The sequence below is a fragment of the Desmodus rotundus genome, chromosome 2 (genome assembly GCF_022682495.2).
Source record: "Desmodus rotundus isolate HL8 chromosome 2, HLdesRot8A.1, whole genome shotgun sequence".
Classification (NCBI taxonomy): domain Eukaryota; kingdom Metazoa; phylum Chordata; class Mammalia; order Chiroptera; family Phyllostomidae; genus Desmodus; species Desmodus rotundus.
The window spans coordinates 191,932,964-191,957,537 of NC_071388.1; the positions used below are offsets into that span (position 1 = coordinate 191,932,964).

Genomic DNA, 24,574 nt, shown 5'->3' on the forward strand with positions numbered 1-24,574 from the left:
ACATACACACGGACTACAGACGTCCTGTGGGGGAAAAGGGACGGCTGGGCCACTCTCTCAAGAGGAGAGCACCTCTCAGAGCCTCGGCCACTCCCTCAAGGCCGGAGGGCCAAGAGCCTTGAGGTGACTAGCCTTTATAGGTTTTTGAGGCCCTTAACATCAAAGAAGGTCCTCTTTACTATACAAGGGTTTGTTTTGGGTGGTTATCTTTGCAGACACAGGAGAGGAAGTCACTGAATACATCCAAGGAGGACATTTGCAATGTAAATGGTTGAAAGGGCTATGTCCCATACCTGGAGGGTCTAGCCCAGATTCTGGGAAGATAAAGATACTCAGTAAATATTTGCTTCCTTAATTCAGGGCGAGGGAGTTTTTCAGCAAGAGCAAGTCTCATAGCAGTCTAAGTACAATGCAGGCCTGATTTCCCACTGGAGAACTTATCCATGGACGTGGGTCCTGCCCGCCAACCTCGCTCCCCACTGGTTTTCCAAGTGGGGGCTGAGCCACATTTCCCACACTTGGAACGGTTCCCCACAATGGCATATGTCAATTATATCTCAATAAAAGTGGAAAAACACATATAGCTGTACTAGGAGACATATAAAATAAAGGTTCAGAACAACACAGTTTTTAATAAGAGAAGAAGAAAATAAACTACCTGACATGCTACATACAAGGAAATTTTCAAAGACACTCTTCTACAAAGAATCATCGAATTGTCCCTGATTCCTGACAGCTCCAATTTAAGAACAAAGCCCTGCTTCCTAGGACCCTCCCCAATTATCACCTGAAGTCCAAATCCTACAGCAGCTTCTTTCTACTACCTTCTGCCTGAGACGCCGCAGTCCCTCATGGTGTGCACTCTCCCTAGCTGCAAGGGGTAAAAAACTCAACTTGCTCAACGACAATGAAATTAAATGAAATCCAGGAATCACAGAATCTTTCAAAACCCTTCAAGATAATATTATATAAGTGGTCGTGTATATAAAGGTGTAGTACAAATATACAAAATAAGCTTGAGAATATTGAACTAACAAGCAAAACAGAGACAGACTCATAGATGGAGAGCAGATGACAGCTAGTGCGGGGAGGAGGTTAGGGGTGGAGGGATTGAGCAAGAAGGAAAAAGGACTCATGGACATGGACTAGTGTGGTGATTGCTACGGGGAGGACATATAAGGGGACTACATGGCAATGAAAAAAATACAATAAAGATTATATTAAAAAATTAATGATATTTGTTTCCTTCAAGAAAAAAAAAGAAGGAAGCAGGAAGAAAGAGAAATTGACCTGGGAGGTTTCCACAGGGGCCTCAATGGTGACTTAATGTTTGATTTCTTTTAAACAAAACAAAACAAAAATCTGAAAGAAATATGCATAAAAATGTTCAGGTTTGATAACATTAGGTAGTGAATACATGAATGTTTGTGTCATTTGTACGCTTGCCAATGTGTTTGAAATACTTCACACTTTTCTCTTTAATGATAATATACTAGAATTACATTAGACCTTAACTAGGAGGTTTTAGTTATCAGAGAAAACTCATTATAATGTAATCCCACCTGCAGACCAATTCAAAAACAGCTTTATAACAATGCTCTCTACGTTGATAAATCCCATCCCCTGTTTGCAAATGCGGTGAGTAACTCATTGACCTAGGATTTTTGCCCACGTCCTCCTGGCCATGTTTATTAAGTCACTAGCTGGGAAGCTCTCTTCCTGAGAGGCAGGGCTAATTCAGAACTCATTAAAGGTGCACCTCCAAACTGTTCGTTATCTATTACCTCCGTCTTTCTCTCCATTGAGCATCATCTGCTCTTGTGTTTACCCCATTACCAAGCTTAATTGAGTCCTTCAAGAGTTTCTCACAACCCTCCCAACTTGTTGTGGGCAAATCCATGCTGTTTATTTGTATTTTTCTGAATTATTAATAAATGTTTTTAAATCATTTCTAGGTTTCTGAAAGTCATCTCCCCGTTCAAACTGATTGACATGCTCTCTACATATTTGCTTATTCAACTGATTTTTGGAACTATCCTGGGGCCTGACCCTTTATCTGCTATACCTCAACTTATTTAAAGGACCCTTGACTCTGAGCTTTCAGCCTTGTGGGAAGATCATAATAAAGTCCCGACTACTGGCTTTTCCAACTGCAAATATTCAGTTAATTCTTCCAAGGAAATTCAGCAGGTTAAAAAGACATAATTTATTAAAACTATACCAAGTGAGCTGCCTGAGTAGTCATTTGTTTTTTTTCCTGCTTAAAGAAAAAAAATTGCTTACATCTCATGCGAATTCCCAGGATCTCTCTCCACACATTGCAAAAACAGGTTAGCCATTAGCCAGCTGGAGCACTTTAAAGATAGTCTCACAATTAATGGTAAATGATACAGCTTTACTAGCAGGTCAGTTTCATACTGCCATCTCTTCAGATTTTTAAAAATGATAACCAAGGGAAGCAATGCCGTTTCATTCCCCCTAACTCCTCCAGTTTTCATTGTCAAATTCAGGTCACCCTTCTCCACCATTGAGTAGACCAGAGTCACGCGAGATCACGGAGTATTGTATCGAGCTTCTGTTGTCCCTGACTATTTGACAGAGTACTGCTCTAATACTCCTCTGACTTTGCCACACAGATGCTGTCATAGAATAATTGTTACTCTTTTAAATTGTGGCAATGTTGTCTTCCAATCCCTTCTTAACTTTAAAAGTCCTTGATTCTTATTAGGCTGTTTGCTTTTTCTTGTCCTTTCTTGGGTAGATAGTGTTTCAATACCTGTGTCTACATCAGCTAACGTAGCACCATTACTCATTCATTTAAATAATCCATCAAGCGCCACTGAACACCTTTTATGTAACTAATATGGAAATGCCCTTGGTGGACAAGAGAACTATCCATTCCTGTCTCTACCCTTAGGAAGACTAATGAGAGACAGGAAAAAATGGGGTACATCATGTTAGCAAAGCAAACCCTGGTCATCCCATCTTTATTGAGGCCATTAATATCTGAGTATTGTATCTAATTGACACAATAACCTCCATGGAATTACCTGTCTCTTCCTATTTTGGAAGTGCCCTTCCAGGAGTAGACATTTCTGAGGGAACAATGAAATTAAACCCTTCTCATAAATCCCGTCATTTGACTGGAATATGAATCAGCACATGAACTGGGCGAGCGGCATTGTATATTTTGTTTCTTCCTTCTTGTCCCTTTTTATGCATATTTAGTGGACTTTACAGCAGCCCCTTTTATGTCTGAGGCAAGCAGGTGCTTTTGTTCTCTTAGCCTAATGATGTGGAGAAAAACAGAAGGATGTGAAAACTCTTCAAGTGCTTTGTCTTCAGAGATAATAGATACTAAAATTGCATTCCTCACACCATTCTCTCTTCCCAGTTCAATATCTGGAAAAGGTGAAAGCAGCACAAAGCTGTGCTGTAACACAAAAGAAAATCCTTCCATAGACGGACATGGGCTTCTTTTCAATAAAAAAGGTGACGGACTACATAAGATTTAGACTGTGAAATCACAGCACTTTCTTTCTGGCTCTGAGACAATTAAGTGCAAATGAGGGGGCCTTCCTAAACATTCAATATCGAGTCCTCGGTGCCTGCCTGAAATATCGATAAATGATAAAAATGAAACATAGGCAATATCTGAAAGCTCAAACTGATCTCCAGCTGTCAAATATCAAAACTGATGCAACTTCACTGACTCCGTACTCTACTTCAAAGGAACAGTAAGTCAGGGTGAATCCCACTCTTTTCTTCCAATTCGGTTTTATCATTTCCTGATCTTTTCCCCTCTTGCTTCATATTGTTTAAGTCAACAGAATGAGTTGCCAGCTTTTGCTTACTGCTAGTGAACATGCACAGGTTCCCCAAGAAGCTCCAGACTTTTTGGAATTATTCTTTCTGGTAACATTGCACAACTCTTAATTTCACCTTACTTCAAAATATATTTAGAAGAAAAAATTCACAGAAACTTTAAATTCCAGGCAAATGACCTTCAACATTGAAAAAAAAAAAGCTGATAAAATCAGGTATAATATAGGAAATTGGGAAGCAATTAAAACTAGATATACCAAGGAGATGAATGCCAAAATGCTGGTTGGGGCTGCACGTCCCAGGAGATAAGCGGGTAAGTGAATAAATGAACAAATGGATGACTGCAGTTTATTGTATTCTTAACTCGTATTTCTTCGTGTGACATATATCACTTCTCAACTCGTGCAATAACTCTTCCAGGTGAAGATTTCCTCTCTAGTTCAGTACAGCAATTCAGAGAATCCTGCATGCATGTGGAAGGCCTGTTTTGCATCTTTAGTCCCACATCATTTTTCTTACTTGTTGATGGAATGAGGTCTGTAATTAATACCTTCAGTGTAGTTTTAAATTTTTTCTTTAATAAATAAAGTGGATACCCCTGCTTGAGAGTACTTAAAATTCAAAAATTTATAAGGATTTATCACAGAACTAGACACATTCCTAATTAAGTTTCAGAATGCTTTAAAAATATATATTTATAAATCTAGGTAACAACTGCCCTCAGCTACTTACAAGAGACAAACTGCTATTTACACGGTATAGATTAGAAAAGAAAGGCACTGCAGGAGTGAGTGACGCCCCTGACGCCCAGTCAGGGGCCACAGGTAACGTCTGTTCCTTCCTGTGTCCAGTGGCTGCTCCACCGGGAGGCCAAGAGTATCTAAAGTGCCGCGGCCCATCCAGTGGGCCGTTGTTCCTGCTTGCTGCAGTGACTGGGTTTCACACAGACAGTCCTCGCAACACCAGGCAGCCCTTTAAAGGAGTTCAAGTCAAGCGTCTCTTTCCTCCCCGTCCTTAGAATCATATTATTTTTAATCTTTTCTGGATAAGTGCTGAGGTATTTCCCTACTGATTGATCAAGAATTTAGAGTTAGTTGATTGACCCCAACAATTGCTTGCTTTATTAATAATTTTTTCTGCAGTAAGCCTGGTTTTGTGATGCCAGTATCTGCCCAGGAAAAGAAAGATATCATTACCCTGTCTGAGTTTGATACTGTGCATATTTGTATTCAAAAGCTCCAGTTAAAATGTATCTTAATTGGCTCTTTGATTTATGCACCTTCATTTCCTAACAAAACAAACCAACAAAAATGGGTCAGAAGGATTTAGACTTAGTTTCCCCCCAAGTAAAGGTGACCAAATTATTCTGTCCCTACTTGAATTGCTTTTAGAGATAGGGATACTCTGACAACACTACTTACGTTATAATTCATCACAGAGCTAATACTTAAAGTTATACATTTAAATGCATGGGTATATACATTTTATTACATCGTATGTAATATATATGTACTAGCATGTGTGTGTGTGTGTGTATTTGTATGTATCTTAGGAGAGCTCAAAAAATGCAAGAGATGACACCAAGGCAGGAGGAGGAGGGGTACTCAGGAAGAAGAGATTCAGGTGGCGTTTGGTTTCTCTATAAAATAGAGGATCTTAAAAAGTTTCTAACACAAAACCAGAATTCATTAGGGACCAGACAAGTGGTTTTTTTGTTACTGGACTACTTGAACTGTTCTTCTGAAGAGTGTCACACACCCGTGTAGACCTCAGTGACAGTGCCAGGCCCTGTCTTCAGGCCCACGTGCAGTCGCACACCACGCAGGCGCAATGCTGCGGCTGGCCCGTTCTTCCTGGCGTTCCAATGCCCTCTTCTCTGAGCAGCCTTCTCGCCTTCGGTGCTGAGTAAGGCACCTACCGCCCCGACCCTCTACCGACCCCCAACAACAGAATGTCTCTCCCACCTACAAAAACGAAACATCTTTTACTATTTTGCAATAAGACTTCTGTAATTGTGCCACAGAGCTCATAGGAAAGTAGGCCAAGCATGGTCAGGACTCCTTGTTTAAGCACTTGACTTCTTTCTCCTCACTGCTTCCAAGCCTGACGGCTTAAGGCTGAGATGAGGGAAAAGAAGGCCCAATGACCTATAAAGAGCCAATCAAGAGGCTGATGCATAAAAGTTTGTGACCCCATGTTCCATACACAAGCCCCTTGCTAGCTGCCATTTCTTTAGTAGTTTTTGAAATATTAATACATATAACCTGTTATATGTCCTTAAAGAGTTGATTCCTGGGGTCTCTTTTTCAATTACTGTAACAGTAACATGTGTGACCAAATGTAACTACAACATGTTTCAATGTTCTTTAGGTTCAAAAGAACTTTCACAAATAACACCACATTTGAGCTCTTTTCACAGAACCATGGGAGGTGAGCACCAGTTCCCCTCTTATGGACTGGGTACTAAAAGCCCAGGGACATTTGTAAATAAAGTTGGAATTTTAAACAGGGAGTCACGATTTCAGATCCTAAACACTTCCTACTACATTATTCTGCTCCTATTGTGTGATCTGAAAGCTGATGGAAGTATGGAAGTCCCCTCCTGCCTCTAATTAAACCCTCTTCCCTAACTTGGCAACATGATGGGCATCTCCACATAGTAATGGTTCTTTAGAGATGTGCGCATTTAAATTAGATGAATAAATTATGTTACCTGAGATGCGTAAAACATTAGATACCTGACAGATTCACAGGGATTACTGCCCATTGTTCATTAAAATGTAGAGTCACCTGGCAGAGAACAGGTGTCTGTGGAAATGGATGATGAGAGGTGAAAATTTGATAGAGAGAGGAGGCTGCGAACTGTCCTGAACACAAAGATGTCCCTGAGCAGCACCTCAGAGTGAGAGGTGCTCAGTAGAAAGGCATCAATTAAGAGTGCTCGGATGCACGGTGGGAACCTGGGAGAAAGGCTAGGAGTATCCCATGGTCCAAAAGTACTAACTAACTGTCTTTGGACATCAAAAGAGGTTACATGTCAAAGTCCCTTTATCCTAGACAACCAGCACAATATTTGCAACAGCAGGAAAAAAAAAAAACTACCATACCCACTTGTCTTCTGGATTAGTATAATACTGTGTTTCATTGTTTCTCTAGAGTATGCTAACCAGAAGTCACTTTACCATTGTGGTGCTCTCTTGGGGATAATGGGGTTGAAATAAATCCATAGTTCAGATGGCTATACTGAGGCAGAGTGGCTCAGGTGACATGTCAAGTGGCTTATCGTGGGTACTCAATCTAATGACAAAGGTATATGCTATGCCATGCTTCGCTTTAGCTGCTATGTATATTTTGCCCTTAAAATACCATTTCAAAATGGAAATGTTTTTGGTATGGTTTAGTCTTTATGATTTTCATGATTATCATTATAGAGTTTCTTTTTCTACCTTTTATCTTTCTTATAAAGAATATTTTCAATCTACCCAAGATGTCAATATATAATTTACATGTGAATCCGACCTTATGCTTATAGGCAGCATTATTTCAGGTGCCAAAAAAGTACAATGACCTTTCATTCATCAGATGTCAATCTTAGTCTCAACAGATGATTGTCTTATTATTCAAATTAAACAAATGGTTGTACTTTTCTTCCTGTAATTCTTTAAAGCTAGAAGATAAAAAATTGGAGAAGTAATTACAGATGCTAAGGTCAAAGACAATCTTCTACTGACCTGAAATGGCTATAGGATTAAAGCTTTTCACCTACCGAAGCTGAACTGAAACCCTTAGCCATTCAAAGAGAGAGCCTGGACAGAGTTTCTCGTAAGTACTATCCCGACTGCACAAGAGTCAGTGTGTTTATTTGATTCCAGGAACATGTGGGAAGTTACAATTCTCCAGGAAGGGCAATTTACCTTCCTTGCAAGGTTTCGTGTGTGTGTGTGTGTGTGTGTGTGTGTGATGCCATGTATAGATCTGTCATTGTATGGTTGGACTAGGAGCTCAAAAAATTATTGTTGAATAAGCAAATGAACAAATGAGTGAATGACACAGGGTTTGGTGCCTGTATGAGAAGCTTATGCTATAATGTCCAAACTCAATTGCAATGAGCTCCCTGCACTTTAGATGTGCTGGACTCTCAGTGTTGCAAATATTAATTGAAATTGTGAACCAGATCAAGATTTCACAGTATTTTTGGTAAGGTAATATGATAAAGATTTGTGTGATGTTAGCCCAGACCTGCACTAAAGCTTGCTTCAGCTTTACCCGCTGTCTGATGTTAGCTAACTGATTTTACTCCCTCTTTTCCTCAAAGGCAAAAAGGAGACAATAGCATGTACCTCCAAGTGATATTGTCAAGGTCAAATGCGATGTCGTATGTAAAACATTTACCATAGTCCTGAGCACAATAAATGTTCATTCCTCATACATAATTATTTTTTACAATCGGATTTACTTCAACAAGACCTGGTCTAAATTACTTTGGTTTTATAAGTAATAATTCTGCCTCCTTCATTTTAGCATTATGTACACAAGGCCAAGGTTCTCCCTTCTATAGCTTGGAATGTCACCCATTCCTTCTGTAAACATTTTAGCACTTTATGTTTATAAGTAACTATGCTGCACACTAGAGTTACTGTGATAGGGAGGGGGAAGGGCACAATTGTTCAGAAAAATATCAATCTGCCTCCACAAGGAAACTGAATATATAGAAACTTAAGGAGTCAAGTAATACTATATAATTGACAGGCCCCAAATATAAGTGAAAAGACCAGTATATAGTTTTTATATAAAACATAAAAGGTAGTAATGGTGGTGGAAGAAGTCAGGACCCCTACATTGAAGACAGGACAAGGAGAGAACAATCACAACTTAATGTATTCACAGGGAGAGAGTAAGGAATGGGAAATATTTTATACTATTTTTCTGCTAAAAAAGACTTTTTTTTTTTAAATTTTAGAGAGCAAGAAAGGGAGGAAGAAGGAAAGGGGGAGAAATATCCATGTGAGAGAGGAACATCAATTGGCTGCCCTCTGTACATGAAATGAACTTGCAACCAGGCATGTGCCCTGACTGGGAATCAAACCCATGACCTTTCAGTTTGCAGGACAATACCCAATCAACTGAGCTACACTGGCCAGAGCTAAGTGAGCCTTTTGTCCAGAATCCATCGCTATCAGCAGCACCTATGTACACCATTTTTAGGAGGGGACTGGCAACAACCCTTGTTGGCAGGCCAGAGAATCCAAGAGTTAACTGATGTCATTCTATACTTTATTTTAAGATGCATCAGGAGTTAAGAGCATTGGCTAATTTTAATCTAGCAAATATCTGTTAGTTTTTGAAGTTAACGCTAATATAAAATCCAGGGGCTGTGAGTTAACTTTTTAAGTTCCCAAATCAGGAATACACCATCCATAATTAATTAAACCTAAATGACAAACTCTGCAGACCTGAACCAGGATGGCACTCTGTAAAGGCGATGCTCCTCCTGCCCCAAAATGGGTAGGTAGCCTACAGGGCGTAAGAAGTGAGTTTTCATCAGGGAAATAACTGGTGTCCAAGGATAGAAATATTGTAAAAGCACCTCCTCCTCTGCATGAACAAGGCATCAGCAAAGAATCAACAAGCCAGGATCCTAATACCCTCTGGAGAGCATATGTGGTCTAGGAGTACCATTCAGCCCTGTGCCCCAGCACTGACCAGGGAAGTCTGGGGATAATGCCACTATTGCTAACTGTATTGCTGCATGTGCCCACAATGCACCTTTCCAAAGGACGAAGAGCTAGAATTGCACTGAGTTTGCGTGATCTCTTTTGTGCATGCTTGCTGATAAACGTTTTTGTGGATGGCAAACTGTGAGATTTTTCATCGTAAATATACCAATTGCTAGCAAGACTGTGGGAGAGGAAACCTACAGAGCTCACTTATCTCAACTTATCACACAATTATTAATATTGTCTACCAAAAAGAACCCAATAATCATGAATGGTCAAACTGGCTCAGGATACTTGAAAAAGATTGTAAAGCACAGAATAGAAAGTATTTATTCAAATGGTTTACACCAAATACAGATCTTAGCTTCCATTCACATAACAAGTTTATTCTTTGTGCCTGCCACTGGACTGTGAATTAAGAGCAAATATAGATATAAAAAAACAAAATTCCTAAATGGCCTTACAAACTATGTGTGTATGTGCAGAGGGGGTGTGTGTGTGTTGAGGGATTTGGGAAGGCAAAAGAAGAGAGACAAGCATGTGTCTGAACATTTACAATTGGCACAGTGCATGCTGTGATGATACAGTCATATACTGGGCATGCTATTAAAGTATAAACTTTGGACTCAATACAATTTGGGGGCAGAAAGTAAGGCGGGCAGGTGAGTGTGAGAGAAGGTAGTACCTGCCATGAGTTTTGAAGGACAAGTTAGAGCTAGCCGAGACAATGACAGGAAAGAAGGAAAATAATATATGCAAAGGCATAAATGTGAGAAAGCCCTTGAGGAGCCTGAAGTGCAGTAAAACCCTATGATAACGCAATAGCTTCAATTCAGATATAAAGCAATTGGCTCACCAGGTCATTTCATTATCCTTGCAAAACCAGCTTCTGCCTTTGACATGACTGAATGTCCTGGACCCCACTTATGATGACAGCATTTCCTTTCGTTTGTTGCAAGTGGCCGAGTGTGAAGTTTGTGGCTGTGAGTGATGGGGAGGAGATTGTGGCCAGAGGTGGTGCTGAAGAGTTAGGGCAGCATCCGATCAGAAAAGGTCTTAGGTGCAATGCCATAGAGTCTGGATTTTATTCCAAAAGTAATGTTGAATCAGAGGGATATTACACATAGGAGTGACAGGAACAGATTTCTGTTTAAAAAAATAACTGGCATCAGTATAAATGAGAGACTGAAGGGAACTAGATTAGGGGCATGGAAACCCAAGGAAAAGCTACTGTAGGTACAGCAGGAGACAGGATGAGGCTCTAAACTGAGGCAGTGGCCGTGGAAATAGAGACAGAAAGACATCAGGAAGGAAGAATTGACAGAACTTGGTGATTGAAGGGTGGGAGCGAACGGAAAGGAACGCTACCATGGTGCTGCTTGGGGTGCCTTGGAGTCGAAAGGAACCACCCCCCACCCTATGGAGTTGCCAGTTTGAGAAAAGGTTGAGGAATCTATTGAACACTGAGAGCAAGCCCATATTTTCTAAATTATTTTTCTTTAGGTATTGAAATGGGGTTACTCTAACATAATGACAAACCATTAGACTTCAATGTCTAGAACTGAGCTGGATTAGATTCATTTATCATGAATTGACTAGTAGATATGGAAATAGCTGTCAGAAGCTTAATTTGGTATTTTCTGTCAGCAGCCCCATCTAGGACTTTAACAAATGGGAGGAGAAAATTTTTATTTTAATAAGAAAAAGAAAATGAGAATGAAGACACTTATTCTTTTAAAAAAGCTGGTTTATTCTGCGTTATGCTCACGCATTTGTCATTGTCAATGCTGAATGGTGTTGGTGCTGTGGCACAGTGGCTCCTTGAAGGAGTTTTAGTGACAAACTGGGAGTTGGTATTGGGGGAAAACATCAATGATGCGCTAATTTAGTCATTCCATAAAGCATTCATCCAGCCCATAAGCATTTACTGAACATCTCTAAGAGCCATATGCATTGAAGGAGCGAGGGGAGTTTGGACAAATTTAAGACGGTAAGGATCAAGTCTTGTTTAAAACACCCAGACAAGGCTTTGGTAGTTCAGAACGCCACTGTATAAACAAGGAACCCAGAAATATGCTAGGAATAACCAAAGTGAATAAACACTTCCTCTGGTTGGATGGAATTTTTTAGCCATGGCTCAAGCTGGTTTTTCTTTTTCTTTTTCAAGTATTACTTAGGCTCAGATAGGCTCTTTACAAACTATGTAGTCTTTCTTGCTTTTTGTTCTATGATATTCATGTCCCTTCTCTTAAGAATAGGCACAGAGCATGACGAAATGAAAGGAGTAACAGTTACTTCTCTAAAACTATTAAAACCCCTGTCTTTGAGAAAATCAAGACAAATACTAGTGAGGATATACTAGCAAAACAAAGGCTGCTTTCTACAAGCTAGCAAGTAGGTCAGAAAGCTGCTGATTATTTCTGCTCTCAGAAAGCATTTTCTCATCAGTTCGCCTCTCCTGGGTGATCGCCGTCTGAATTCTACTGGAAAGAGTAGAATTCCTTCCAATGTTGGTTCTATGAAAATATACTTGACTCCAGAGCTATAAATAGTTGATGTAACATCTTCATTGCCTTCAGTTTTAAAGTGCAGACTCATGAAGAGAATCAAGTTCCATTAACAGTGGTTGTTGCTAAAGATTATAGAACTAATTTAGCATTGAAAGAATTTTTATCCAGTGTGTTTCTCTTGGCACAGTTTCACCCCTCTGATCTGGTATGCAAGTATAGAAGCCAGAGAACAAATTACCTCCTTTCCCAAATCTTAGGATAATTAAGATTGGCAGAGCTAACATAATAACCAATGATTTTTTTCCCTCCCCCTCAAATACTGGATCAGTGATTCTTAAAGCACAGACTGCAATTATTAAGTAGTGTCCTTTGGGTAGTAAACAACAAATATTTTCACAGGTCCATCCCTGTGTCTTTATTCTCCGCAGTAGCAACATGATATGTATAACAAAGACATCAAAAGACCTGAGTTTAAATCAGAAGCTCTTCCCCTTACTGGATGTGTGATCTCGGGCAGTCATCTAATTATAATAATCTCATATTGATCACCAATTCTCACATGCTTTATCTTATTCAACTCTCCCTGCCAAATGCTATGAGGTAAGTACTTTAATTATCCCCATTTTACAGACGAAGAAACAGGCTCGGAGAAATGAAGTGACTTCTCAAGGTCGAACTGAGGCGTAATTTGAACACCTCCACCAAAGGCCCGTGGGTTTGATCATCACGCTCTTTCCATGTCCATAAAAAAAGTATTTTTATTTGTTTGTGTATGAAATAGAAGTCACGATAATGAAAGTCTCGGGATTTTTACAAGAATGAAGAGACAATATTACAGGAAAGGGACCACTGTTATAGTTATTGCTGTACATTCTCTCAGACTCCCAGATTCAAGTTCAGGGGAGTGCTTTCACTTCTGATCATTCCTTTGCCCCCCGAATTCAATCTCCACCCTATCCTACTGACCCTTCCCAATATATTTAAGGCATTCATTCTTCTCCATTGTTGTTTGTCCAATTGTATTGATAAGAATGCCTATCAATTTTTATAATTTTAGTAACTGTGTAATTATTTCTCTTGCTCCAGCCTTTTCTCATGCTTATTGATCTATCCTTCTCACACTATCTGATTAATGTACCCAAAGTGCCATATTTCTATTTCCATGTGTTATTCCTTATTGATTACCTGGCAAAGGTAGCTCAATATCATCACCCTGGCATTGGAGACACTGAGTCTCCTACTCTTATTATTACCCATTCAAACTCATTTCTCAGTAGAATCTAATGGAATTAGGAGGAGACATTTATTTATCTACTGAGTATCTGTTATGTGCTTGGTGCTGCTGTTACTTGGTAAAAAAGATAGGCTTAACACAAATCAATCAAAACTACAATGAGATACCAGCTCACACCTGTTAGAATGGCTATTATGAGCAAGACAAGTAATAACAAGTGTTGGAGAGGATGTGGAAAAAAAGGAACCCTCATTCACTGCTGGTGGGAATGTAAACTGGTAGAGCCACTATGGAAAACATTATGGAGGTTTCTCAAAAAATTAAGAATAGCGTTACCCTATGACTCAGCAGCCCCTCTTCTGGGTGCCTACCTGAAAAATTTTAAAACATTTATTCACAAAGATATATGCACCCTAGGCTCATTGCAGCATGATTTACAGTGGCCAAGATATGGAAACAACTGAAGTGTCCTTTGACAGATGATTGGATAAAGAAGACGTGGGACATATATAAATACAATGGAATACTACTCAGCCATAAGAAAAGATGAAATACTGCCATTTGCAGCAGTAGGGATGGATCTTGAGAATATCATGCTAAGCAAAATAAGTCAATCAGAAAAAGCTAAGAACTGTAAGATTTCACTCATGTGTGGGATATAAAACTGAAAAGGGGGATGGGGGCAGGAGAGGGCAGAGGGGGTCAAATATATGGTGACGGAAGATGATTTGACTTTGGGTGGTGGCACACAATGCAATACAAAGATCGTGTATCATCAAAATGTACACTTGAACCCTATATAATCTTACTGAATAATGTCACCCCAATAAATTTAATTTAAAACAAGACAGGCTTAAGTACAGGCCCCGTGAAGGAGACACCAGGACACAAACATCAAATAAATACATACATAGCACATTACAATTATAAAAGAGGGGTAGTGTGGGGAGAAAACTAACCTAGTCTAGAGATTCAGGAAAGGTTCCCTGAGGCAAAGTAAGACCATTCACCTTACATTCCACCACCTTGAACTTGGTTGATTCTTTCTTCCCTTGAAAAACTCTCCATTTTTCTCATGCAAATCCAACAAACCTGTTAGTCTTCCGAAGGAGGCAGCTTAAATCCTACTTACAATACTAAGTTTTCTAACTTCTCTAGCCTCTAAAGAGTGCAATAAAAAATATCTTAATGCATGTGTGTTTCTTCGTTCCTGCTGTCAAAGCTGATTAGGTAATAGGTTATAGGCTTAGGATCAAGTGGAGTGTATTTTGCCCCTATAACTTGATTATTGACGTTTTTATCTAAAAATCCTGTGTTCTTCTGCTTTAAATTCCACATAACGCTAAAATAAATGTGTGTTCAATGAATAGCTGAGTGTTCAGGGGATGTGCACAGTTAAATGTTTAGAAATCTATGTAACAACGTAGGCATCAGAATGGCCCTAATACCTTCGGCCACATTCCTAATGTTTGAAATTAACCTAATCTCACTCTCTTTCATTTGCTTTAGGTTTTACTTGAGCTTAAATGTGATACTGTTTGCATTAACATTGCAGAAAAACTGCTTACTGTTCTGGAGGTTTGGCTATATTAGCTAGTGTTAACACTGAATTTATAATACCCCCCAAACTGAGCCTGCCTTTGAAATTCACTGGTCCCTATTGTTTACCCTCCAGATTACATATTTAATGCAAAATTTCCGCATAAAACTAAAGACAAATCAACAAAATAAAGACCTTAAATTTCACCTCTTGGCATGCTTTTGAAAAAAGATGTAATCCATGTAAAAAGTTTTGTTTTGGTTTTCTTTCTGGTTTTCAGAGCTCTGTGTAGCACACAATCTTAAAAACAGCTAATTAAAGCTCACAGGATCCTATGGGGGTGAGTGAAGTTTTCAGAGTGGCTTCAACTTTACTACAAAATGTTTTCAGTGTACATAGTGTTAGAGTTGTGTTTTAAAAAGTGTACGGGAGCTTAGGTATGCCATGCCGCACTCAAATTTATTTGTTTCCGTTGTCTGTGGGTTGAATGCCAATGCTTAATGCTATTCATGAGAGGAATTCCAGCTGTGCTCATTAATTTCTCCCCCTCTACTCCACTCTCAGTCTTGAAAAGACTACTGAACAATAAAAAAATTTAAAAAAGAAATAACGATGGAATAATACAACGTTTCTTCTCCATAGAATCTTTGTGTGTGGTCTTAAACTTTTCACACAAGAGCTTTACATCTACTACATTTTCAGTATCTAACTTCCACACTTTGAACAAGTCGTCCTTCCCAGGAGAATGACAGAATAACAACCTGCACAGGAGGAGAGCATTCTGGCCTGTTTACCCGTTTTCCACTGACTTGGAAGTCTGTTTGAACAGGTTTCTGCTTATCTCTAGCCTTCGTCTATTGCACCAAATTTGTTCACTTATTCAACAAAGACTTGGTGGGTGACTACTAAGTGCCAGGCAGTCTTCCAGAGAGCGCTTGGTTAGCTCTACCTACAGCATCGTTAACTGTTTCTAGTGGAGATGAAGCATTCTGTTTAACAGATAGCATGGTGAATATGAAAAGGATTTGGGCAGTAAGACCGAATTAAATCTTGGCTTACTTAGCGAGATCTGTCACTAAAACCCCTGAAAATGAACACCTTCATCCATAAAACAGCAACAGGTGATGCTCCTCGTGCAGGTACTGGGCTAGGTGCCAGGAATGCGGTGTGGTCCTCAGCCCATGAGGACTCTGACATGATGGGCCTGAATATTTCAAGAATGTTTACTGCACTCTATTACTGTACCACTGACGCTCATTAATCTGTGTGGTGATTTAAAACTGTGTTCTCATAATCACTGGCACTTTTTCCTTCAAAAGGCGGAGCCTAATTCCCCTGCCTTCAAAAGGCGGAGCCTAATTCCCCTGCCTTTATATATGGGTCAGGCTTAGTGACTCATTTCTAATGAAGAGACTGCGGCAGAAGTGAGGCTCTGGGGCTTCCCAGGCCAGGTCATAGAAAGGATCGCTTCCACCTGATTGTTTCTTGGATCGTTCACTCTGGGAGAAGCCAGCTGCCAAGTCGTGAAGACACTGAAACGAACTATAGGGAGAACCTGACGCCTCTCACCAACCATCAGTACCAACTCTCCAGCCATAGGTGCCATCCACCCTGGAAACAGATCATCCCTCCTCGTCAAGCTGCCACAGGAGGGTGGCCCTACCCCAATACCCCAACTCTTTCTTTAAATTACTTTATTGTTGTTCAATTACAGTTGTCTGCATTTTATTCTCCCCTCCCCGCCAACTCCAGACAAACCCACCCCCCTCCCTTGCTTCCACCCTTCCCCTTGGTTTTGTCCATGTGTCCTTTATAGTAGTTCCTGAAAACCCTTCTCCCCACTGTCCTTTACCCCCTCCCCTCTGGCTATTGTTAGATTGTTCTTAACTTCAATGTCTCTGGTTATATTTTGTTTCCTTTTTTCTTTTGTTGAATATGTTCCAGTTAAAGGTGAGATCATATGGTATTTGTCCCCCACTGCCTGGCTTACTTCACTTAGCATAATGCTCTCCAGTTTCCATCCACACCGTTGCAAAGGCAATACCCCAACTCTTGACTGCAGTCTCATGAGAGACTCCAAGCCAAAACTGCACAGCTAAGCCGCTCCCAAATTTCTGACCCATAAGAACCAAAGGAAAATAAATGTTCATGGTTGTTGTCACTCAGTTTTGGGAGACAATTTGGTATAGAGAAATAGATACCTAACAAAGCCTGTGATAGAAACACCTGGATGAAGGTAAACAATTACAGTGGAAAGCCTTTCAAATTTCCTTTAGTTTACCTCCCATGTTAGAAAGAAAAATTAAATAACTTCTCATAGACTTCCAGGGTTTCTATTACTACAGAAGAAAAGCCAAACTCCCAGGCTTAGTACTGAAAACCTACCCAGCTTGATCTCCTCTATTCTCCTGCAAAAGCTTTGTTTCGGCCAGGCAAGTCTACCTGTCCTCAGCCAGTCAAGTGACTCCTGAGAGCTCCTGCCTCCAAAATTTTGATCATGACCTTCCTCCCTGTCGAAGGGCACCTCTCTTCTTGTTGCATATCCAGCACACTCATGTTTTTCCCCTTCCAAGCTTAATTTAAGTCTCGGAGTAATTCTTGGTGACACTAATCCATTGCAATCTCTTTCCTTTTAAAACATCCAATAATTTTTATTGCCAATGCGGCTATTTAATACTTATTTTCTTAAGTATTTGCAGTGTTGTTACTTGTCACTATTAATTAATCAATAAATATTTGAGTTCCTATTATGTACAAAGCCCTGTGCCAAGAGCCGTATTTAACACTTTTACTTTAGTTACATCTAACTTTTTATTTTTAAAATCTATTATAGCACATAACCTTTTATGTGTGTTTCTTCAACCACCATTCCATTCCAAGCAACTTGAGGACGGAAAGCAGACCTGCCCTTTACAGCTCTAGGCACATCCTTGTGGAATAAAATGCATCTTTTTACCATTTCCACATAGGGCAGCAATTTCAAGATAATGAAATGATTTTTCACATTTCCTCCTTCTCCTGATATTTATGAAGCTAGAAGCATAGTGATGTTAGAATATAAAGCAGGATTTGTTTGAGTGGAACTGGGTTCCCCTGGGCAGGTAACTTAATCAAGGCATCATCTTGGAAAAACACCTGTACATAAAAATTCAGGAAATTATGAACAATTCCTTCCTTAGTCAGCAACCTTAGTACTTTCCTAAGGCTGGCATTCTACTCTGCTCAGCTGCCCTGAAAATGTTGTCAACATAAGGATGAAAAGACATGGTGTGAGACTTCTGACATCCTGAGGACAGCTGTGAAAGAGCCAGGGCTAAAATGAGGCAGGGAATGTGGCAACCAACGGAACTCAAATAAAAGCAAATTCTTCCCCGAACTTATTCAAAGAATTCAATGCATTTTTTGGTTCGCTTTAACTGCAGTGAACTAGTAAAAAATGCAAATATCATATGATCTCACCTTTAACTGGAACATAATCAACAAAAGAAAAAAGGAAACAAAATATAACCAGAGACATTGAAGTTAAGAACAATCTAACAATAGGCAGAGGGGAGTGGGGAGGGGACAGTGGGGAGAGGGGTTTACAGGAACTACTATAAAGGACACGTACATAAAATCAAGGGGAGAGTGGAAGCAAGGGGGGGAGGTGGGTTTGGAGGTGGGTGGGGTGGAGGATGGGGAGAAAATGCAGACAACTGTAATTGAATAACAATAAAATTTTTTAAAAAAATTTTTTAAATGCAACTATTTTAAAATAAGAAAAGGAAGTTGATAAGAAAAGAAGAGGTTGCTCTCAAACTTTACCTTGCTTAAGAATGACCTGGGATGTTCTGTAAAGCTATCTGGTCCTCTACATCACCCCACACACTACCACTACCTCTCTTCACCTCATCTCCACCGGCTCCTCCAGCACATGCCAACTCAAAAAGTCTAGGGCAAGAATATGGAATCCACATCTTTCAACAGGCTTGTTTAGAGGAGTTTAGTTAAAGTAGAGTGAATAATCTGTAAATCTCAAAGACAGAAGAAAAGACAAAGAGGAAAAATACTGGTAATATAGTATGATTCCTGTATTATTTTCTCTTTAGTTATCTGCATTTCCACTCCCCAAATTTGTCCTAAATTGTGTTGATCTCATCTGGACAGTAGAAAATTAGGGGGTTAGAGCCAGTTGTGCATTGAAAACCCCCATATCATAAAAAGTAACTGTATCGTGAAAGAAATCTGGACTTAAAAACCTGGGAAGAAAGTGAGAGAGTGAAGGAAGGTGTTTTAGAAAGTCTGGGAAAATAGCTAGCTGTGATGGAGAAGTCTACAGATGTTTTAACCCCATAGCATTCCAGGGCAACCCCCGCCCACCCAATTCATCTGTGTCCTGTGTCCTCACTTATGTCGGCCTCTTTGTTAGGAACGCAAAGACACTAGTTGTCTAGCTGACAAACCACTACTCATTCTTCAGGACTCATACCAGTACATAGGGCCTCCATGTGAAGACATTCCTGGTATCCCAGGCAGTGCTATATGAGCCACATTGGAACCCGAGGCCAAAGAAAAGCAAGTAATCCTGATTTTTACTATACATAAAATTTTGCTAGTTTGCTCATCATGGATTTTTAAAATTAATTTTGATATTTGAGAATATGGTATTGAAATATGATTTATCATGATTACTAAGTAGTTTTTGCTCTGCACTTGCCTTTCCAAAGTCCCAGCTCTGATCCAGGTAAGTTGTCTGAACTCTGTTTTCTCTGCTGCGTCTGCTCTTGGACCTACCTCCACTGTGGAACTGATCACGCTGTATTACAGTGTCTGACATACTTACTACTCTCCGATAGACTGGACCGCTCTCAAGGCCCACGGCTTATTTGATCCACATGGACGTACTGAGTACTATTTAAATATGTGGTAATGACAAGAATAAATGTTGTGAAACTTCAATCAAGTCTCTTAAATTCTCTAAGCCTCAGTTTTCTTATCTGTCAAATAATAATAAAATACCAGATGATTTCAATAATACTCAATGATTGGTTCTATACTCTACTCATATAATATAATAAAAATATCCCCTACTACTGTAGCTTTTACTAAGTATATAACAAGTCTTAACTCATTTAATTCCCACAGCTAATCTGAAAGTTGGTGCTATTATTGGTCTCGATATACACATGTGGAAGCTGAGGCTTGGAGCATCCCAGAGATTATCTAAGGCTAGTGTTTGGAGCCAGGCAGTCTGGACCAGGACCTGTGCTCTAAGCCCCTGTATCGCCTCTCACAATAGTAACAACAATAGTAATTTTATACATAAATATAAATATACAAATATATCATTAAAACAAATACTTTTTCTAAAGGTTAAAATATTATAGGTTATCCTAATTCTAATTCACAATGAAATTCTAAGTGACCAGAGGCCAGTGACTATTGTATGCTGTGGAATTTCTTCTATGAGGTCTATTATACACTGGTTCACTTATCAAAGCACAGGACACAAGGTGACCTAATTTTAAAAATGAGAAAAGTTGAATAGAGAGAAGTGTAAAATAACTAAGGTTCAGTAGGCCAGGTTTCCTGGGTGATTCTTAGAAGAAGGTTTAATACAACCTCAGGAAAATGCACTGCCCACCCACCATGGAGCCAGACCCTCACCTGTGAGCCTGTGTCTGGGCTCTCTGCTCTCTGGTAAGTGAAGCAAATTGGCTGAAACGACTTTGTCTAAACTGGCTCTTAGATTCCATGGAATATTGGAAACATCAGTCAATATTGGCAACCTCAACAAGTAACATTACTATACTGGTGAGGATTTTAGAAATAATCAATTATTTATCTTTATAATATAGACTTGAGTCTTACAGGTTCCTAACTGTGAGTAATGGGAGCCCCTCTTCTCTTTATAAAGGAAGGGAAGAGGAAAAGGGAGAAAAAGAGAAGACATGGCTCCCAGAGCCGATTTCAGTGAGGCTGTCATCTCTGGGAAGCTTGTAGGATACAGCGTCAAAGTAGAAATGATGTGGAATGAACAGAGAAAAACCTGCCAGTGTACAATCAACAACTATCCTTTCCTCTTTATTTTTCTCCTTGTTGAATTAAGTTTTACTGCAGTTCAAGGTACTTCCGGTTCTGTGATGCAACCCTGTGAACTCAGCCTACTCTTAGGCATCAGTTGGGAAATCCTTTTGTCATGTTAGCCGGCATTAAGGTGTGTCCCTCTGCACCGCGTGAGAGAATGACAGAATTTCCGGTCAGTAGGGAGGGGAGTTGGGCAACTACCAGCAGAAGCTGGAGAGGTCCCTGTGCAAGAGTGTGATGGAGCCGATGTTTGCCTTCCCCTGCCCGTTTCCTACAGCTCGGTGCAGAGTGCTAGAGGAAGAAAAGTCACAATGTAATCCCGATCTCAGCTTCTATGAGTTTCACAGAATTCCTCTCCATGTGCCATAAAGGGTCACTGATGTTTCCATAAAAGTTGTCAACTACTGATTTGCTGATGGAAGAAGTGAATGATGGGGGTTTGGCTGTGAAATTCAAAAGCTGCTGTGATATTTTCTGGAACTTAAGCAAGAAGTAGATTGTAACATCTCTCCCACACAAAAATCTTAGGTATGCATTTAGAAGAGCTCTTACATATTCATGATGGAAATTCTCAGGTGCATCTACCTGAGGAGGAGTTAGGGAGCCTTCTGTTCACTGTCTTCCCCAACATTATTAGCATGATGGACATTTTTGATAGCACAGTGAGATTCACTTGGATCTGAGAAGTCAAAATCAAACCCAAAACAAACTAATTCCTTGTCCTTTACTCACCTCAGACTCACACTGAGTTGCTGTGTGTGTGTGTGTGTGTTTTCTATTCATCTTTTGGTGTATTTTGTAATTCAATCACCCATATTAATCTTTTAAACTGTATCCAATTCTGGCCAATATATTGAACTCCTATTTTGTTTCCCACGTTAGGAATCATGCTGTATTTAATACGAGTGTGATGTGGTATGATTTCTGGTATTCATGCATAGTCTCTCCAACAAGTCAGTTAAGATTAAACCATTAAAGCACTCAAAGACCACTATATTCCAATACATCAACAAAAGAGATAAAAAGGAGAAATAATTGGAGTTTGAATGGTGAGGGAAAGGCAAAGGGTAAACCTTAGAAGTGAGCTTGTCTTTTAATACACATTGAGGATGATTCACGAGCATGTGGACCCAAGCAGGAATGAGGACAGGATGTGGTGGGACACATTCAGACCCTGCCTCTTCAGGCCCAGACATCATACTGCAGGACAGAAAGAGCAGAAAAGTGGATGGATTCTGATTAGAGAGGTTTTGAAACCAAGGCAAACAGAAGTTGAAACCTGGTAGACCCAAAAACTATTTTAGGAAACTACCTGGTGAGGAAATTTGAAAAAGTTATATAACAGAAGAAACCCAGGCATGAAACAGTGAAATTCTGGAGCGACAGGTTGCCAGAAGGATGCATTTCACAGGATCGATTCTGACTTCAAGGCTGGTGACTGTGGGAGATGAAGGAAAGGGAGGAGTCAGAGATGATTCAGATGTTTCTGACCTGAGAGGCTGCCTAGTGGTGCGGGCACATGTGAGAATGGAGAAATTGGATGGGGCAATTCCTGGCAAAAGAAGAATGATGATGAGTTCTGAGCTTCCCTGAACAAAATCCACATTGATTTTGAGCCAATCAAGGTAGAAAAGAAAATCATTTACTAGGGGTCCCTCACCTATTACTATTACTATTAATTCATGAATGTACTGGTGAGCACGGCACACCCAGGACCCTGTCCTCATGCACTTGCCTTTGCTTCCATTTAGAGAGAGAGAGAGAGAGAGAGAGAGAGAGAGAGATTGAGAGAGTGTGTTCAAAAAGCCAGCAGCAAGAGAGCGGGGCCAGAAGAAACCTCGCTCCTCTAACTTTCACAGCCCTCACTAGTGAGATGCCTTCTAGACGCTCTCAGTGGAAAAGTACACAATAGTTTTCTCTTAACCATTCAGGTAGTGTAGTTGTAACATCATGCATGGGTCCCACAAAACACCAATTAATCAATAATATCAATCTCCCTCCTCAACTTTTTCCTGGAGCTGCTGACAAGAAGAAAAACCAGCGGATGAATGTTTCACAGCCACATTCAGTCTATGAGAGCACTGGCAGGTGGAATAAGGGAGAAAAAGGAGATGCTGTAAATTCAGATGAGTCAGCCCTTAGGATTGCCATGGTTGGCACCCATGACCTGGATAAAACCACTCTGTCTGCAGGTAAAAATGGTATGGTCCAAATCCAGACTCGGTCACGGAGTAACCACGTGAACATTGGTAAATTACTAAACATTTCTGTGCCTCAGTTTTGTCATCTTTAAAATAGGGACCATCAAATCACATAGTTCAGAGAGATGATGTCTGTCTAACTAGGGAAATATATGCAAAGCACTTAGCATAGTGTCTGACACATGGTAAAGTGTTCGATAAGGATTCACCCCTATTATTATTTTTATCTGTCTCTGAAGACAAAAGGCATGCAATGGAGGTCATAAGACATGCTGGGAATGTCAATCTTGCATGGACCAAAACCTCTGGGTCACATCTGGATGGGTAGTACTCAGTGTAACTTTGTGGCGACATGAATTTGGATAGAATTCAATTAGCAGTTGGCTTCTGCCTTCCACCAGCCCCTATTTTCACATGTGGGATGGGCAAAATTTATAATCTTCCAAAGTGGGAGGGGTGTTGGAAAGTGACAACCTTGAGATAGTTGGGGCTCAGTTCAGTGTGTGGTTATGTGCTTCTAATGACATTTTCTGCCACTTGAGAAATATTGTTTTTCATTCACTTCATAAAAATGCAACTCCTTGTTTGGCAGGACTGAAGTTTTGGAGTCCACTTATCTCATTATGGCAGGATTTTACTGTTCTTGAAAAGTAGTCAGCACCATAGTCATTAGGAACTGCTCACCTGTACTTTCAGGGGTATAAACGTGTTAAAGGAGGCAAAATTAGCTCATGGGACATTACAGCTTGGCTTAGTCTAAAAGCATTTTGGAGAGTTTTGTTTTGTTTTCCTTTGCTCCTAACCATGATATTTTGGCTTGAAGTTTGTCTCTTGACAAGCTATTTCATGTAGAGATTGTAAGAGGTTGGAATTAATTCAAACATGGGGCCTCAGCCCATTTTTCCCCCCCATGTGAAGGAGAAGCATCAGGCCCTGCCTGGCAGGCTTTGGAAGTTACCTTTACCTGGAACTTATTATCTGCAAAGGCTAGTTACCTAAGCTGTTGATGGCAACACAGAAGGGAGTAAGTGAGAGCGGATGATGCCAAAAGTAAACATTTTGTTCCGGGCTGGTGCTGACCATGCAGTGAAGGATCTGCAGCAGCTTCCTTACCCCATCCAGACCTCTCCGGAAGCCCATCCATCAAAAACCAAGGGTGGGAATCCTCTGAGTGGCTAACGAAGTTTGGTCCGAATGACTTCTCAGTCCTACAGACCCGTCCAGCTGTTCTGGGAGCAGAATGTGCCCACAAGAGGACAACTCCCGTTCTCACCACAGCTGAGTTTCAGCTGGGGTGTAGTCTGAAGTTTCATCTTCACTTCTCTGTTGCCCAACTAGCGTGAAGAAGTCAGTTTCCCAGGAAGGATTTTTAACTCTTACACGCAGGACCTGATTGCTAGGGCACTGCAACTACAGTGACTCACGCAGAGTTCGCCAGACAGAGGCAGCATTCTACACTGAATGCTAATATTTAGGGTAAC

The 24,574-nt window shown here is 40.2% G+C and overlaps 1 protein-coding gene across 1 annotated transcript in view; it reads right to left on the reverse strand.

Annotated features, from left to right (window-relative positions):
• The window catches only part of ABCA12 (ATP binding cassette subfamily A member 12), a 165,155-nt gene that overhangs the window by 124,827 nt on the left and 15,754 nt on the right, over positions 1-24,574 (reverse strand). The window lies entirely within an intron of this gene.